Source organism: Sinohyriopsis cumingii, chromosome 5 (assembly GCF_028554795.1).
Source record: "Sinohyriopsis cumingii isolate HCF-2022 chromosome 5, ASM2855479v2, whole genome shotgun sequence".
Taxonomy (NCBI): domain Eukaryota; kingdom Metazoa; phylum Mollusca; class Bivalvia; order Unionida; family Unionidae; genus Sinohyriopsis; species Sinohyriopsis cumingii.
The window spans coordinates 5,613,248-5,633,754 of record NC_142965.1 but is presented as its reverse complement, the minus strand read 5'-3'; the positions used below and the strand labels follow the sequence as shown (position 1 = coordinate 5,633,754).

Here is a 20,507-nt window from a genome sequence, read left to right as displayed (position 1 = left end):
TTCCTTCGGATAGTAATGTAGTGTCCCTATTTAATAACTAGTTGATAATCAACCGGTCTATTTTGTCAAGCCACTTATAGTATATATCAATTGATTTCATAATAAAGCTAGTGTTACTGTATACGTATGTCTTTGCTACTGAGTTGGCTCCATAATTCTAAGTGGCGTTAGTGCCGAAACTGCGGTGTTCTCTTCTGTCTTTTTCTCTCTCAAGCTTTTGTAGTTTTTTACCGTTGCATTTTTTCAGAGGTATTATCTAAGGATTTTACCGTCTTTTTAATTAAACGTGGGGTAGTTACAGATGATTCCCTCGCCAGTTTCCTATTAGCAATATTTCTCGTTTATCATGATTACTTTTTTTATCCAGAGGCATTCAAAAAAAAATTCTAATTCCTTTAGCAGATGCTTAAAGGATTTGAATCGGTTATAAGGTTTGTAAAATCATCAGCAATGTTGGAGCATTTTTTGATCCTGTTTTCGATTCGGCATCTCGATACCCTTGTTATTCGTACTATTTCTTATTTTCGAGCCAGTACTGATATGGCGTATAATAGAATGGACGGGGGTGGGTGGATGGGTAGTGGAGCAGCCCTGCCTCACTGATCGTTCTGTTTCAAATTCTCCACTTTTCCCTCTTGAAAAGATTTTGGTATACAGGATTTTGGTCCATTTTCGGAATTGTTTCGGAAAGCAAATTGTTCTTATATTTTATCTAAATAGTTTTCTGTAAGTCTATCAATGGCTTTGTCATGTAGTATCATAACTCCTTTATGACTTTGTTCGTTTAAATAATCAACTGTAGACTGTTTAGTCAGAATATAGTGTTGAATATCCATCTTCTTCAAACTTAGATTTATATTTATAATTCTAGAAATACATGTACTACTTTTTTTCAAAACTCTTCTTGAGGAGATTTCACTTAAGATTTTGTAATCTACGTTTAATAAGGAATTAGTCTCCAGTTTTATAATCTTTATCTTTTTCATTTTTCTTTATATATAATTGTTATTAGCCCTTCTCTCGTTGATCTGGGCAACTCTCACTGTAGAAAGATTTCGTTCTTTAAGGATTTTAAATATGAATTTAAATATCTGCTAAAAACACAGTGCTCCAGAAATCCGATAGCCCGAACGCCAGTGGCCCCTCCAATTTTGGATCGGGCCCGTCGGGCTTGTCGAAATAATTAAATGTATTTTCAAGATGTTGATATACCTGCCATAACACGGCGCATTCTGATTAAAATCAGATCACCACTATCCTACCTTAAGTGGAGATCTGGATTTAATCAAATCGCTAACACGGCGTGTCATGCTGAAAACATGATTTTGCATTCCGAAACCCGGACACGATCGTGTTTCGAGTCTAGAAAACAAACTTTTTAGTAGTCTTAAAAAAAACAACAGAAGATTGGGGTTATCTTTCATTGATAATTCACTGTTCACAAGTTTATTATTGACATGTTTACTCTTAACTAATGTTAAGATGCACAAATTGTACCTTCAGAGATGGCTGTGAAATGCTAGTGTGGCCTGCACGATAATAATTGGAAGCTGTTATTTTTCCTGTACGATATCTGTTCCAGATGAGACTATTTGATTGGCCCCTCGTCTCCTTCTCAGATACGATGCTTATTCCTTGGAAACAGATATGTCTGTAGCATTACACTTAGCGTGACGTCAGTGAAAACAACCCATATACCTGTACATGTAGTAGGTATAAACGGCAACCAGTCATGATTGCAGATGATGTAAAACTAAACCTTTTGGTAGTTTAAATTTTCTTGCAAAAAATTTGGGACATTTATGTATGCCAACTGATAAAATAATATTTAAATGGCAATTCTTGTGTAATATCAAATATGTAGAGGTTCTTGTTTTTAATAAGTTCTTTTTTTTAAATATGCGACTGGAATATGGAATCCAGGTCCAAAACTCAGGGCCAGATTATAAAAGGTACACATACACACACACGGACGTACAGTCACTTGTCACTTGACCACCATTTTAATCTTGCGCATGCTTATTGGGTATTATGCACACTGAGTAAATATACACTTAAACTTTACTCTGGTGCCCATTCGAGGAAAGTAGGGTCCCTTTTTAAATTTTGGACCCCCACCCACCCAACACTTGACCTGTTCCAGCCCAGAAAACTTACATCAAATCACAACTTCTTATGTATTAATTTCTGATTCTCAGTTAGCACTATAGTCCGATAAGTTTGATATGTAATCATGAATATGTAAGTCATCAAATTATGAAATACTTTTACATATTAAAATTCATTAGAGAGACTTAAATCAGCTCACTTTCAAGCACAATTCCAGAGCGATCTTTAGAGACAGAGGGAGAGGAAGGACGAGGCATGGAGCAAGAACCAGTGGAGAAGAGGAGGAAGACATGATGTGCAACCTGAAAACAGAGCTGACCAAGCTCTACACATAGTTCAAACAAGGCAGACAAGGATGAGGGTAATTGTTTATTTATATCTTGCAAAACAAGTATTGATACATACTGAAAAATGTTTGGTACTAAGTAACTTAGCAAAGACTCTAATATCTAAGTCAGTAGTGTTCTGCACAACTTAGAAAATGCATACTTGTATTATAGAATTATTTATTTTACCAAACAATGTATGTTTAAACTGCTTAACCTTTTGTTGCTACGCACCACACCACCCCAATATCATTTGATCATAAAGGAAGACCATGCACAGATACTGTAGAAAATACAGAGGCCACCTCATTTATATGGCCACCTTATATAATGCCAAAATTAAAAAGTAGCATGGAGACAATCTCATAGAGTACCCCAATGCATGATGACATACATATAACTGATACGAAACTAAATACACAAGATTTTAACATGGGTCACTTAAATGTACAAGGTATAGTGGAAAAAATAGAACAGATTAAGGTAATGTTGTCTTCCAAGGAAAATAATATGCATGTTTTAGGACTCACTGAAACCAAAATTATATGCTAACCACAATGATAATCTATTTCATTGTCAAGGCTACAATAAACCATTACACAGGCACAGAGAGACGGCAGGGGGAGGTCTTGTATACATTAGGGAAGAAGTAAATGCAAAAAGGAAACCCGACTTGGATTCACATGAAATTGGAGTATCTGGGTGGAAATTTCTCAAAATAATACAAAGTCATTCCTAGTCGATTTCATTTAGGCCACCTTCCTCCAGAGCAATTTGGAATGATAATTTTTTGAAACAAATAGAAAATGTTCTTGCATAGGAGAAAAAAACATATATACTCAGTAATATAAATAAGGACCTTCTCAACACACAAATAAGGAACAACTGGATGGAATTTATTGAATCATTAGGTCTAGTGCAGCTGGTAAGTGAACCCACAAGGGTAACAGAAAAATCAAGCACTCTTATTTATCCCATTTATACCAACCTACCAGACAATGTGACTTGCGTTAATGTACCAAATGTTGGTCTTAGTGACCACTATTCTGCTTTTTTGACAAGAAAGGTTAAATGCAAGCGAAATAGGAAAAATTCACACAAAACTATCACTTACAGATCTTTCCAAAATTGAAGTAAAGAACAATTTCAAGATGACCTTTATAAAGTTCCATGGAATATTATCCAAAATTTTGATGACATAGATGAAGCTCTGAGGGTGTTGACTGACTTATTGATGGATGTAGTCTCTAAGCGTCCACCACTAAAGTACATAAAGTATGAAATCCAACCTAATTTTCATTTACTACTGAAATCCTAGATACTATGAAGTCACGAGACCAATTGAAGGCTACGGGAAACCATGCACAATATAAAGTATGGGGAAATAACATAACAAGCATGATTAAAAAGGCTATAAAAAATCTTTTTATCAATCAATGCTTGAAAACACAAAGAGCAACACCAACTCCATTTGGAAAGTCTTCAGTGAACTCATTGAGGTAACACAAAGATCAGACAAATAAAATTCACTCACTTCTGGTAAATGACACCAAAGTCACTGATGACCCTGACATTGCAAATGTTTTTTCAATATCATTACCACTAAGTTAAAAGAACCAGTGGTAGGAAACAACTTTAATGAACTAACACAATCCCTAAGAAGGTATGTTTCTCTATCCCACAGGTATAAAAAAAAATTTGTTAATAAATGTCTCAGTAAACTTGATAACAAGAAAGCTACTGGGCTTTCAGATTGGTCCACCACTCATTAAAACTTCTGTTTCAGCTGTTTCCGATAGCACAACATTCATACTCAGTTTAAATATTGCAGCCTCATCTGTCCACAAAATGTGGAAAACTGCAAAAGTAATGCCTATGCACAAATCTGATTCTAAGAATGATACTGATAACTACCAGCCAATTTCAATGCTACCAAACTTGTCAAAATTGATTGAAAAATATGTACATGACTCGTTGATGTCATATTTAATGAAACTCTTGCTGTTACACCTAATCAATCAGGCTTTAGACAAACACATTCCTGTGAGACTGACTTGATCTCTCCAGCTGATAAATGGCTTCAAGCACTTGACCAAGGTAGAATAATGGGATCTCTATTTGTAGATTTCAGGAAAGTTTATGACATGTTGGATCATAAAATCCTTTTGAAGAAACTAAAAATTTACCATTGTTATGAAAACATAATTAGATGGTTTACTTCATACTTAAGTGAGAGAACACATGTTTAAATAAATAATGTTCTGTCTGAACCTGGAACAATTAGATACGGAGTACCACAAAATTCAATTCTAGGTCCATTACTATTGCTATTACATGTATTTATTAATGGCCTACATTAAAAACCCAAATCACACACACACACACACGCACATTATTGGCCTACCACTTTGTGCTAATGGAATCAATTTCATCTACAGATCTCTATGCAGATGACACAATATTGTCAGACATCCAAAACACAAAGCATGAACTAAATTTTTTTTTACAGGACGCCCTAAACAAACTGGAAAACTGGTGCACATGCAATGGCATGGTGGTAAATACTGGTAAAACTAAAATATTACTTATCTCAACATGGCAAAAAAGAACAAATCTTGGTAGTGATGAACTACGTCTGATAAGGAAGGATAAAAATTTCCAAATGGTTTGTCATGATAGACTACTTGGTGTTTTGGTAGATAATAACCTATCATGGACTGAACATATCAAATATGTCAGTAAAAAAGTTAATTCAAGTTTATTGCTTTTCAGTAGGATAAGACATTTTCTCCCTGAAAGGTGCAGAAAACTATTTTATAAGTTACATACAACCCTATTTAGACTACTGTAATACAGTATGGAGTAATTCAAATGATAAAAACATAGCAATATATACAGTAGCTTCAGAGATGCAGCTAAAATAGATAAATTCCTTTGTATGAAGGCCTAAAGGTTGATTAGCTAAAATCATTTCATATATATGTGTTAGTGATCTACACTAGTGGCATACAAATATTCAATACTGTTAAGACTGACTTGCTCTTTTTCCATTTTAAGCAATAAATTTATTGTTTTTATTGTTTGGGGGCTCAGAGTGGTCTAAAGCGCTCACCGATACGGATCACTACCATCTCACCTTTGTCTGTGTAGGTTAAATTCTTGGGTTCGGCCAATGTGGGTATGTGAGAAAGCTAGCCAGTAGCTTCCCATTGGTCAGTGGTTCTTTCCGGGGTTTTCCTGGGTACTTCCTCCACCACTAATACTGGCCACCATGTATAGCCTATCTTGTGCTGAAAAATAGCGTTAAAGCCAACAACATCAACCATTTTTATTTTTAAAAAACAAAATGGTAACCAGAAGTCTATGCAATCTTACTTTGAAGTTCAGCGATTTGACCGGACTAGAATGCATTTTTAAAAAAAAATAAGACCTGTACAAATTCATACATCCATTTAAGTCTTGTAAAATAAATACTACACTTTTATTCTTCTGTTTTAAATATAATGCATGCCTTAATGTGTATTTCTAAAGCCCCAAAATATGTTAAGATAATACTATATATGTACTATCATGATAAACATAAGGACTTGATAATCCTAAAATGTTTTATTTGTCCAGAATTTAGATTTACAAGAAGGCTTGCAAGAAAGAGATTTTTTTTCTTCATATCTGATCTAACATTTTTGGGTAAGAATTTAAATTGCCCAGTCTGCTTGGCTTCAGTTTTTCCACCTCTGAACTGGTGATTACTGCAAATGATTTCTGTAATAAAAATTTTACTTGATTCAATGGCAATTTTGAAACGTCTTTAATTCTTTCAATAAATTTTATGTATTCCTTGAGCATGTTATTGCCAAGGCTTATATGTACAAAATATATATCACAAAAAATATGAATAACTTGACAGGTATGTTGGCTACAATATAGAAAAACCTCTTTCTGTATACAGGTTATGTGTAGCAGCTGCCTATGAATGTGTAACTTGCATTTTGTACCGATAAAATAAAAATACTGCATCCATTTACACATCCAATTAAAACATTGGTAGTTACTCTTACACTACAACATTTGCAATGACTTCCATTTCCAAGGTGGGCATGTAAAGATTAATAATTGATACATGATTGTTGTAAATGCTGAAATTTCCATGGTATCATGATTTTAGCTTTCAAACTTTTTGTACCACACATATATACAAGGATTCAGTATGCTTAATCTCTAAAAACCAATTCCAGGAGATCATAAGTGTGGAAACAGACCGGCTGAGGGAACTGTTCATAAGATGTTGCATTTCCAACCCAGCCTTGTCTTTAATGTATTGGAGCCAGGTTAAAGGCAGTGTGGTGGTTATCACCCAGCCCCCAACACAGGATTATGAGAATGGTGTGTGGAAAATGTAGGGAGATGCCCACAGACCTCGAAAGGGTGTATTGTCAGAGACAGCTTTGCTTATCACTTTTGCCAGTAATCAATGTGTCAATTTTTGTTTATTATGCATACTGTCGCTTAATGCATTATTCTTAGTATGCTTAAGAGTTTATTTAACGTAAGGAGTTTCAAGACTTTTAGCGAGACTGCTAACCAAATGAGGCATATGCTTAGATTATTTCTTTGCAACCACTGTGAAAGAATTTTAAAATTGTAAGCCATACAAAAACAGACATGCATACATATGCAAATGATAAGGACTTTTTTATTTACAACTGATACTCATCAAGTAGATTCTTTTCGTTACCTGGTTTCAATGTGGGTACCTCACTATGCTAAACAAATCTAAGCTGATGATGATACAAGGATAAAATTCTTATGTAACTATTATCTTCATCTGCAATCAGCCATTCCTATTTGATCCCAATGCAGGAGTCTCTGACATCTATAAATGCTCCACAAAAGTTTTGAGATATCTATCTTAACATAAACTACACTTAATATCAGTTCTAGTGTGATGGAACTCTCAGTGCTAATGTCAAAATAAAAACTGTGTGCAGTTTTGATCCATGTGTATTTTACACTGGAATTTGCTGACTGAAGAGGAATAACATTTGAATAAGTGCATGTTCCTATTATTTTTTTAAAATATATATTTTTTTAAAATTTAGTTATAGCATATAATTGGAATAATTTTTCAGGATTTTCAAGTTCTAATCCTTGATAAGGCTGTAATTGCCTTGGCCAGGATGTACCGATGGGATGTTCTTGTCCTCAGTGATAAAGCTGACTTGATGAGTGCCAACAGACACGCTGCCTTATAAGCAGTTCATACTACAGCAACATGGAAGGCTTGGGTCTGGACAGAGACATGTAATTCCCTCTTGCTGTTTCTGGCAGATACATGACAAATATCTGGATGGACAATACACTGGCTTCATCCCCTCCAAGCTTACGTGAATTTAAACACTTTCTTGCATGTACGAATTTGTATATAAATGAACACAGTTGGCTTAATTCTTTGTTGTCTTGTAAATTCACATAATAATGTTTTCATTCAGAGTTTTTTAACACCAGTCTATTTCTGCTTATAAACAATGTGGGCACCATGAAGGTCATAAATAATCAATATAAAAAGTTTTCAGCAATTGCAGATACAGTATTATACATTATTTTATTTTCAGCTACTGATATTTACAGGATATTGTATAAAGTGTAACCTGCCTTAGCAGACACCTCCATATATCAGACATAACTAAAATCGAGAGATCTTCTCCTTGACCAAAACTAGAGTTGATGGTGGTTCTTGAGGTGCCAGGTTTATACAAATTCTCCTGGGATCATCTTCCTTTATTTCTCTTCTCCTCTACATACCCTGCTGTCCCTCAAGTCGACAGATGAGGGCTTTCTGTATAAACTCCCTGATGTGGTGATATGTTTTCTTTTCCTGCAAGGGTAGACTATCTGCTGCTATTTTTTGTTATAACATCAATGATATCAGTTTAAAGAAAATTTTATTTCCTTAACATGTTTGACAAACATCCCTATGCTAACCCATATTAACTTTTCACCTAATATTAGAGCCTCATTACCAGTTCCCAAGGAGCTGATGAGAGGTTGTTTTTGTTCTGATTTGTTCTATCTACAAAGTACAATGTGAGACAGGATGCATTTTTGCCCATTCCTTCAGAAGACAACATGTTTTCATGAACAGGTATTAGCTAGTAATCATCACGATGACAGCATCTTCCCCAAACATCCTGAGGAAATTCCATGAACCCCAAATATCCTTAATAAAGTGTGTCAGTCCCCTGGGAAAGTGCAATACATATCATTGGATCTAATTATTAGACTTGCATTGCTTGAACCAAAATAATTATCATTAGAATGATAACAATATTAATTACAAGATCTGTATGCATGAAAATATTAAGATTCCTTACCAAAATATTAAAAGAATATGTGTCGATTGTTAAAATGACTTGTATCTAATACAAAGTTTTCATGACTTGTACATGTGAATAATATTCCATTTGTATGATCTCCAGGCAGGGATCATAATGTACAATCAATATATAAAATTATTTCTAATTTCCTGTAGTGAAACAAGCTTACACTATCTCCCCTTCTTTGTTTCTCATTACACCTCCTCCACTATGGATATTGTGATCCAAAGCAGTTAGCTCATTCCTAATCCTGTACACAGGAGGGATGTATGAAAATCTCTTGGCACAGTACATCATGATCTGTACGCAGGAGGGATGTATGAAAATCTCTTGGCACAGTACATCATGATCTGTACGCAGGAGGATGTATGAAAATCTCTTGGCACAGTACATCATGATCTGTACACAGGAGGGATGTATGAAAATCTCTTGGCACAGTACATCATGATCTGTACACAGGAGGGATGTATGAAAATCTCTTGGCACAGTACATCATGATCTGTACATAGGAGGGATTATGAAAATCTCTTGGCACAGTACATCATGATCTGTACACAGGAGGGATGTATGAAACTCTCTTGGCACAGTACATCAGGATCTGTACACAGGAGGGATGTATGAAAATCTCTTGGCACTGTACATCATGATCTGTACACAGGAGGACTGTATGAAAATCTCTTGGCACTGTACATCATGATCTGTACACAGGAGGGATGTATGAAAATCTCTTGGTACAGTACATCAGGATCTGTACACAGGAGGGATGAATGAAAATCTCTTGGCACAGTACATCATGATCTGCCAATGAAAAACTTCAAGCTCAGCAGTGCTTCTGCAATTATCAAAAACATGTATCTTGTACCATGTGTCATTTGTAATCTGCTAACAGATTAATACAATTATTAAATAATCATTACTGTTGGTAAATTTTGCATACATAAAATCTTTACTGAAGTGTTTATTGATAATAGTGTCATGGAATTGTTTATGCCTGATGTGCATGTATTATACCTGAACTTACCAATGACTTGAAAAGGAGAGTCACTGTACATGTATCATGTGCACACATCTTAAGAATGCTAACTTATTCGGATCTTCAAATGGTAACTATATACAGTAATTTATTCTTAAGTTGAAACTAACAGCATTTAAATTGGTCTTCACATTTATCTTTTAAATACCATGCAACTGCTGCAATCCTGAAATGTCATACCTGAAATTTAAGTAATAGTCCACTCTGTTTAGGAACCTTGGTACAAGAGCACCTGTGCCAAAATTTTCTGCACTTTGGCATCCTTCTTGGGATCAAGCCAGGGTTTGTCTACTCTTCATTCTCCAACAAAGGTTAATGTAGACATTTGCTAATGCCTTGGCCATGTGAGAGGATCTATTCATGTGTATCTGAAAGAATGCCACAATCTATACCTATAGTACCTAAAGCTGGTCGCTTTTGTCATGATGACCCCATATTGATAAGACAACTTGATTTATATCATCAAGTGAAAGTTCACTGTAGATTTGGCTAATAGTTAATGTAGCAGGATTGCAGTTTTGCTTGGATCAATGTTCCTTCAATATTCCACATCACTCTGACATTTCAAATAAATTACTTTTAATAGACTACATACCTAGAAGATCTGGTGATGTATATATATATGGATAGAATATACACTAAAAGAAATCAGAAGATAAGGATTATGCACTGTAATTTTGATTTCATACAAACGTATACAGTAGCAAACGTTTATATATACATGTATCTGTTTCAAATACATGGACTGAGAACTCACCAAAAATTGTTCACAGCTGCTAGCAGTCTTGCACAAAAACCAAAACTGGTTCATGATGTCTTGGGACCATTGTAATAAAGCTGTATTTTCCTTTTGTTTGGCAACCTTGAAAAGAAGGTAGATAAAATAAAGTTAAAAATGCATGAAGAGCAATCATCAAAACAGAAACAGCTTTCCAATTCCAAAAGTTCTATAACAGTAAAGAGTGAAAACCAACAAGTTTTTTAAAACAAATCAACAAATCATTTAATTCCCAAGAAAAAAAAATGAAAATTTAAAAATTACTTACAGTATTGTGAAATAAATCCCAAATAAGTTCTATCACCAGTCCTAATGAATAAATTTCTAATTAAATGTCAGTAGTGTCAACAACAAAAAACTTCAACTCTGTTATCTCAGTACTTTGTTTTTAAATTAAATATGTCCTATGTGCATTCATCATGAGCTAAGTGGATAGATGGGAAGAGGGTGTTAGCAAGAACTACATGTGGGACATAGCTATAAATGGGAAACTGCATAAAGAAAGCATATGAGATATGTAGACACAATTTCAATATACAATCACTGGTCCTGTAAGTAGTGAGTTGGGGGGGGGGGGAAATATAGCTGTGATTATTGGGTTAGCCAGCACAGTATACTGGAACTTTTTGCCTAACCAAAACAATGACATTTCAAGTTATGCCTTTTTTCCATGCATCAGGTGGCACAGCTGAAGTATCCCACCCCACTTATGAGGAAGTGAAATTCAAGGGGTGTTTTTTTCTTAACTCAAACTAAAAAAAGTATGAAGTGGGAACTCAGCCTTGCTGGCACAGTTATAATAATGTCCTTTATCAGCATTGCATTTTTTATGTCATTGTTTCATTGGAATGATAATTGTATGACACTCCTTCCAAAACAAATCTGCAATTTTTTTTCTTAATTTTTACCTTCCTGATTCAATAGCAAATACTTCAGATACTGAAGGTGTCTTCATTCTCTCTGTATGTTGCTAAAGCACTTGGCCAGATATTGATGTGAAGCATGAAGATGTACTGGCCATCAGTTCTGTATGCTTCGGTTCATCTTTTGCTATATTCTTTGTAACTTTGTAACTAAAAATATGAATTAAATATTCATTTGCATTATAATTCATGTTTTAAATATGTTTCTTTGTGCACTGTGTTAAACACTTAGAACTAAAATACTTCATTTTAGCAAGAATACATAATAATAGATCTATAAAAAAATCACATCAATAAAACTAACTTGACTGCAGCTCAAAACTTTAACTGATAACATAACCTGCTAGCCATATATTCTGGTAGCACTACAACATCCTTTCCTATCAAGACTATAGTCCTACATGTAAAGCCTTGACACTGATATTTATATTTTGGGCACTAAAACAAAATCAACATATGCTATGTCTTACATTGTAGGACTATCATGACTAGGGATCAGTTTGTAATTGTAGTCAATACAATGCTTTATAACAAATTTACTGGTATAACTGAAAGATGTACAATAAAATTTTAGCATCCAGCCTACTGTAAGCATGAGATCAACATTGTACAGGATCAGTTCTACATTCAGATACAGAAAACTCAATGAACAGTTCAACATTAAACATGTATTATTTGTTCTACACGTTACATGATAAGGTTATTAAGCTTTTATGCAAGTACTGTGCTTGTCACATTAACCCACAGGCACTTGATTCTGTGGAAACTAATGCGTATACTCACTATATAACACAGTGAGTATACGCATTAGTTTCAACAGAATCAAGTGCCTGTGCATTAACCCAATGTGTGTGTGTGTGTGTGTGTGTGTGAGGGAGACAGAGGGTATACATATTGATAACATTTTTATATGTATCTAAGTTCCCTAACAGAAATTAAAGAACCTGTCTCACGAAGGTAGCCTAATGGACATGTATACAAATGACATATATCAGCACGCTGTTATACAAATTTTAAAAAAGGTTCCACCCCAATCCAACATATATAATGCACACGATGCAATCACCGAGTGAAATATCGATCAGCCGATTACATTTATGTTGGGAATCTTACATAACAAATAAAGTTCTTGTGCAAAGATAGTAATAATAAAACGGTGTGCTTTCAAACATAGGAACAATTGGGGAACACTTTACTAGACAATGCCCTACCTGTCCAACAACTTAGCCATTTCAGTGTCTGATGCCAGTCCTAACTCTTCCATCAATGCTCTCCATCGAATAAACTGGTCCCCAAGACGAATCCTTGATGGGTCCCGTTCGGTTTCTCTGACAGCTTGTCGACGTTTCTTCTCGGAAAGCGGAAAGCGCGGGCGACCTTTACGTTGTTGACACTCGCGTGCGTCCGCCATTTTTGTTTATAGTATATATTTAAATTAGAACCACGTGACTCATAACCCGCCCACTCGACGAGGATGACGTAAATGTTTTTGTGGTCACGTGGGGTTTCCGTAACAGTTCGTGACCTACAAGTTTCAATTAAAGCGGGCCCTCACAAAAATGCATTTTCTCTCGTTTATTTATCAATTATTTAATTGAATCTTCACAAACTCTTGTTTTTTTGTGAATTATTTCAGCTTATAAGTTGACACATTTTATTATTTTCATGATCTTTAGAATTCATAAAATTACAGACACTCTGCTCTATTGTGCCTTTAAACAAACATTGAACAACATCACTGAGTCCATCGTCGTAAATCTCTTTGTTAAGTTGGTACTCGTGAGTTTACTACCCTAACTATTACAGGCCCATGTTGAACAGTGTGTATAATCATTTTTAAGTTACATGCTGATTAATTAATTGTTCAGTCGCTGTAATAATCATCAGCGATTTCATTATTAAAAGAATGATAAATGTTGCGATTCATAACAAAGCCTGTAAATAATCTTCGACAAATATCAGATATTTCATTAATAATTTCTGGAGAATTATTTCCTGCGCGTTTTCCTCCGATCAGAATTTCTAATCTATCTACGTCAAAAAGAATAATCTCAGGACAAGTAATAAGACCACTTCCTGAGTGGAAAAAACACTTCCAGTTGCATCTTCTTCCTCGCTTATTGTCTCGTCCGCTTTTCTCTTCCATAATCTTAAGGGTGATCTTTCTACTTTTGCTTTGTTAAGTTGCTACTTTATTTCTTTTTCCTTTTGTCTTCTCTCTCTCTCTCTCTCTCTCTCTCTCTCTCTCTCTCTCTCTCTCTCTTTAATATACTCATCTACTTTATTCTCAAAGACCTCAAAAATTATAAATATCTTCCTTAGATTGGATTCGCGGAGTATCAGTAGCGACACGATATACATCTTTTCTCCAATCAGCAGGTTTTAGAGTAAGAATGTACTCGGGTTTTACATACTTATCTCTTTCATGATATTCAAACGCGGTAATATCAAATAATTTGTCTGGGTTCATGGTATCGGCAATACCTTCAGGCGTGAATTTATCCATAATTATAGTTCTGACTCTTGACACAGGCTTAGGTTGAACTTCAGTTGTGGTTGAGGAGGTTGCCGGGGTGGTGGGTGAGCTGCTTGAAGACGGCCAGCAATATCAACAAGCAATGTTTCAAGAGCTTTTTGTGTTGCCTTAGTTGCTGTAACAATTTTCTTGGTTGGTTCGACGATTGGTTTAAATAATTGTTCTGTACCTTCTGTAAATTCAACTTGAGATTCTTGACGTTCTTGAAGTTTTTGTCTAAGAGAATCACGAACAGGCAAAAACGTTTTGATTGCTTCTAATCTTCCTCTAGCTAATCTAGCAGTATAAGACTCCATAGCTGGTGCCATTATTGATATAAAAATGATTTAATTATAGAGCAGAGAGGATGCAACCTCCATGAAACGTCCGATAGGTAAATGAAAACACACATACAAATTTAGAAAAACACTAACGAAAAAAATAACGTAACAAAATAAACTAATCCAATTAGAGAAACTCTCGGTAAGGTTAGAGGCTTTGGTTTAGCGTTATTACGCTTATATACTTTTTTTTTCGTATGAGGTCTTAGTTTTAAAAATGACGTTTCAGCAAAAGGTCTGGTCACCCTCTCTGCTGCCAAAATCATCTGGGTGTAAATTTAGTGTGAACACTATATACAATGGAGGATAAAATAACTGTAGCTGATACTACAAAGAAAATTAAAAGAATCATCAGAAACGGCAAGCATATGACAATATTGCATGATAAAAGTAAAATACTGCATTTATTTCAAGAACAAAAATAAGATTAAGCTGTCTCTTGCTAAGACAGATTGCTCTGAGTACTTTGATACTCTGAGACAGATTGCTCTGAGTACTTTGATACTCTGAGACAGATTGCTCTAAGTACTTTGATACTCTGGCTTACATCACAGATGATCTTTCTGATAAAATCGATAATATTTATGGTGATATTTTTCAGGAAATATATACTAAAATCACAACTGATGATGATCTGGGGGAAAAAATTGTTTCGTTGGTAAGACAATTGTGTCTTATGGAAGCTTAATCAGGATGTTGGAACTCTTATCAGCGTTAAGATAAATATGTACTTGTTCTGTCATGATGTTCCGTCGTATATAATAGCAAAGGCTGAGACATTAAGGGTATCACGTCATAAAGAATAGTTGGAATTTTCCCCAGTAACCTGCTATAAAACATGATAACAGTTATATTATTAGTTATAGGTGGGATTTCTACCTCGAATCACTGTTTTTCATCCACCACGACACTTTTTATTTTGGAACTATACTTTCTCCTGTTGCTAGCGCCCATCGACCGTTTTCATATTTCGAATTATATCCTTTCAAACCGTATTCAAAAACTGGAACCTCTCCTTTGAAAGACAAAATATCGACATGACCAGTCGTCGTAGCAAGTTTCAAACAAAAAAGTAGTCGGGGTAGGTGAAAGAAATTGATTTGGGGTACTACTACTCCTGTCCATGTCCATTACTTTTTCGTCAGTGTTCACACAGACAAAGATACCTCCTGCTTGGTTGACGTTTGTTAGTTTGGCTACGAGGTTTGACAATCCCTTGGCGCATGGCCGGTTTCCTGACACCTAGAGCATTTTCTTTTTTTTCGCATTCACTATACTAGTGTTTTTAAAGAAAATCCCATCACGTAAAAAAAAGTGGGGATTATATCGGCGTCTTCTTTTAGTTCATACTCCTGACTTTATGGTCTGAAATCCCCACATTGTTGCGATGCGTTGTTGTTTTACCTGGATTGTGAGATTCCTCTCTACTTTATGTGAAATCTCCCACGTGTTAATGTCAAAGGCCTGATGATACATGAATATCAATTGATTTGGACACTGCCAATGTAATAATCGGGGGATTGGGGTGGGGTGGGTGGCTCTGTCGCTTTGGCTAAGTGCCCTTTTATTTTTAATTATCCTACTGCTATAATTTTTTTTTTTTTGGGGGGGGGTTGGTTTTTTTAGGGAAACTCTCCGTTTGATCTTTCCACACCATTTGGAGAAACCCTCCTGCACTAATATTATAATTTGCGTGTACTACAGTTTTGTGTATATTGCTTTGTATTTAATTTGGAAAAAAAATTGTTTCCTTTTTTTGTTATTTTTTTTTCGTTGTTTTTTGTTTTGTTTGTATTTAATTTTTTTAAAATATTTGTTTTGGGTTTTTTATTGTTTTTTATTTTTAATTGATTTTTCATATAATCTGAATCAATTTTCTCTCCTAGGCATTCGTCATCTTGCATAAATAAGTATTGATCTGCCATTCGGGATTCTTCCTCCTCTCTTAGTTTCCTTCTTTTTTCCTTTCTTCTACTTCTGTCTCTATCTTTATCATTGGTGATTGTGCTGTTGTCGGAGTTTTCAATTTTATTAATGTTGCCTTCTCGTGCTTTTGTTCTTGCTTTTTTTTTTGTCCTTTGCTTCTCTTTTTCTTGCCGTGTGTGTACTCTTGGTTGTGGTTTTGGGCATTGTTCTTCCTGTTCTTGCATTTCTTGCTTCTTTCCCTGTTGTTGTTGTTGTTGGTGGTGGTGGTGTCTCACATCTTTTTGTTGTGCATCAGCGTTTTGTTTTCCCGTCATAATTGGTTGTACTGTTGTGGAACTTTTCGAATTTGTTAATTTTATTTCCTGCTCCTGCATTTCTTGGTATTGTTGAGGTTGATTTGGTCTTGTTTGTTGTTGATGTTGTTTCACTTCTTTTGGTTGTTGGTTAGTGCTTTGTTTAACTTCAGGTTGCTGGGTTTTTTCTGACTTTGTTGTTGTTGTTTTTGTTGCTGCTGCTGTTGATGCTGTTGTCGCTTCATGATTTGTGGGTCTCCAGTCTCTGCTTGTATTGCCTGATTTGTTGGACATTTGAAGGGTGTCTGTCCCGTGTTTCCACACCTGTTACATTTTCTGTCGTAGATACACCCTCTGTACCATGATTTAGCTAAAAATTCAGATATAAAGAATGCTCACTTTATGTCCATCAATTTGTTTTTCTCGATTTCTAATATTTGCATCCCATTGTAAATTGTTGCTAAGGGGATAGTTGCCAAGCTGGATGAAATCACTTGGATATTAATTTTCTTTTTTGCCTTCAAATTGTGCTGGTACATCCTCCAGTGGGATTTCTAGAGAAATGTCTGACAGGTATAGTTCTCCCGTTTTTTTTTTTTTTTTTTTTGCTTTCCTTAATTCGGGTGTTGCTTTTTTTTACTATAACTTTCTCTTTCCCTATGCCCATCTCTCCATACGGTAGAATTGGTTGTTTCCCTCTGGGTCTGATTATATTATCCTTTATATCCTTTGGGGTTAATTGAGTACAATTTTTTGATGTAATCTGGGTTCTGTACTTTCAATGCAACCATCACTGCTGCTGTTCCCGGTATTCTATCTCTTGGTATATGAGACATGTCTAGCTCTTGTGTTTCATCTTTGTAAGCGCATTCAATAAAACGTCCCTCACTAGTTTCAATTTTCTTGATTTTGAACAAATTTCCTAAGTTCTTCAGTTCTTTTCTAGCTGCCGCCATTTTTTCTCGTGCTTCTCGGGCTGAGTTCACCTTGTAAGATTTCTTTGTAGTTTTGTATTTTCAATGTTTTGTTTTAAAGTATTGTTTACCGTTCTACGTACTCCAATGTTGAGTTGTTAGTCTTTTTCCTGGCTACACGTATCCATGTATGAAATCACAGTGTGATGGGGGATTCCTCGCTGCTGTTCCATTACTCATTACACGCCTATTAGGGTTTCGTTCTGTTTTTGATAAATCTTGAAGCGCCCTTTCACCCCCACCCCTTTCTGAAGTTCGCGCGAAAAGAGAAAAGTTGTAAAGATAAACTATAGTCGATGGAGACCTATGTTCAATATTGTTAATGAGATTAGCTGAGATTAATTACCTTTGACGGGTCGTTATTAGACATAATCCCCTTGATAAAGAGAGAGTAATTTATTTTTTGGTCCTTCTCCGTACAGTAATGGGTGTGGTGCCGACCGTCAGAGTTAACTGCCTCTTGTACATTTTCCCTTCAAGCGCAAATAGTGTTGACCATTTGCACACTCAATTAACATTCATCAAGATCTGAGTCCTGATTAAGGTAATGGTTAGGACGCGAGCATTTATTTCGGGGATAATTAAACGACTCTTCCGACACGCAAGTGTTATGTCAGTTTTATGACAGTATACTCTTCGCCGAGTTTGTAATGAGGCGATACACTTAACGGATGGCTTCCAGAACAAACAAAAAGCCTGTAGGGCAGAATATCTTACAGCGAGCTCTCCCCAACCAAGACAGGAATTGATAGTGTGCTGAAAATGATATACACCAAATAACCACCAACCCAGATCTGTCATCACCTATCCGGCGGTCACATCTGGGTTTACTAAATTTGACTTGGGGTAAACAGTAGGACAACCCCCACCCAAAAAAAAAAAACAACAAAACAACAAAGAAACAAGAAGAAGAAAAAACACAATGGCCCTGATCTGCCGTCGCATTTTCTGGCTTAAGATCGAGGTCTACGTTGTTTGCAGTTTGACTCGACTTAAAATGGAGCCCTTAGTGACCGAATGGTCTAAAATGCTATCCGTTACGGATCACTGCAATCTCACCTCTGTCTGCATGGGTTCGAGTCTCAGATTTGGACAATGTGGGTATGTGAGAAAGCTTGCAAGTAGCTTCTCTTGGGTCGGTTTGTCCCGGGCTCTTCCTCCACCAATAATACTGGCCACCATAGCCTATCGTGTGCTGAAAAATGGCGTTAAACCCTACAACAACAACAACAACTCGACTTAAAAGCGAGTACATACAGTAAGCACTGTTGCATGAGCAAATACTGGGAACGATTTAACAACAACGACATTCCGTCATAAGCAGTACAGACGGAAAGTACGGGTCAGCTTCCAAACGTAAATGCCGTAGTAAAATATTATAAATTCATATAACTTTGACCTGAGCTCTTCCTGTTCTGGCCACTGAGACCGTGTCGTACGTATCATGACATCAGTCACTCCCTCTAATCATCTACGGGGGGGGGGGGGGGGGGAGAGAAAAGGGACATAGTCTAATCTTTTGTATATATTTAAAATATACTTTCATATCTATCGCTTTCAATATTTGCACGAATATCAGTCGAGTTAAATTAGTTTCTTAACAGTTAGATTGTTTTGTTGTTTTTTTTTTAAAAAAAAAAGAAATTTTACATATGTATGCCTAATAACCAATGTGTATCATGACAAGTCTTTAACATGCACCAAAATGCCAATTTGGCTCACGTAAAATTTAGGAGGTGATCTATTTAGTAGTTTATAACTGTGATAGTACCAAACATACTACATAACGATGCAAGGCAGGTTTATCTGCACTCTCTATTCTTGTTTTCGTAGCCCATGCTATTTTATCTTTTAAAAGTAACAATGTTTTCGTAATTTCAGTTTTCTTTCCAACTTCATTATCCGTCCATTTATTTCAAGAAAATTGAATAACTTCGTTTCATAATAGAAAGGGTAAATAGCGAATGAATATGTCGGTGGAAATTGTTCAACGGAATTACTGGAATATCGTTCCGATATGACTAATACATAACCAATTACTTTGTTGTAAACTAGCGATAAAATGACTACTGTTTTGGAAAGAAAAATAGTCATGTTAGAAGACAACAAAACAGTTTAAACCATAATCAAACCATATCTAAATGTAAACCCACTGAAACAGGTCCACAAGGAACAATATATGGTACGAATAGTCGCGAAACACATTGCCGTATAACATGAGAAAACTCAAATAATTTTTTTTAAAAATGACAAGATATTGAATATTTAACAGGACAAAAATTGTGATTTGTGCAAAAATATACGCAACAGGTGTTATACATGTTAGACAATATATTTGGTACTATCAAAAGGAAAATAGTGTGCTGTTCTTTCCCTCATTATTGCCGAAAAAAATTTCTTCTCTATCTGCTTATCAGCCCATACGCAATCCAAGTCTCCAGGAGTCAATGCATAATTGATCCTCTACAAACCGAACCAAACAAAAGAAAAGGATATATTTGCTACCCACAAACCCACAAAACAATAAGATATTTCTCGCTGTGAATCCACTATTAACAAAATCGCAGCCCACACCTGTCATTCTTTCAGAAGGAATTTTCTTATGTTCAAAAGTGATATCTACAAGAATTTAATTTTGAACTAAATGAGTTTTGTCTTTTCAATATGTGAATTACATTCAGTTCAATCCACCTGACCATAAAGTGTTTCATGATGGCTCTGCTACTACAATCAGCGTTTTTGGGGTGGGTGGGAGGGGTATTGGTACATGTATCAGGCTGGTCAGTTTTTAAAGTATAATCGAGTCATGTATGTTTGGCTTGGATTTTTAACGTAGATTTAACAAGTTTTCAGTCATATCGCTACGATGTCTGCAGTTTATCAGTTTATAAGGGACGTCGTTTATCACAGGATTA

At 35.5% G+C, this 20,507-nt stretch overlaps 1 long non-coding RNA gene across 1 annotated transcript; it reads right to left on the bottom strand.

Annotated features, from left to right (window-relative positions):
• Positions 1–2,463: 2,463 nt before the first annotated feature.
• Positions 2,464–12,946, bottom strand: LOC149798566 (uncharacterized). The gene is made up of 4 exons (XR_016420990.1): positions 12,755–12,946; positions 11,529–11,693; positions 10,600–10,704; positions 2,464–9,641 (listed from the first exon to the last, which is right to left on the bottom strand). It is a non-coding gene; the product is annotated as an uncharacterized LOC149798566 (long non-coding RNA).
• Between the last annotated feature and the right edge of the window lie 7,561 nt (positions 12,947–20,507).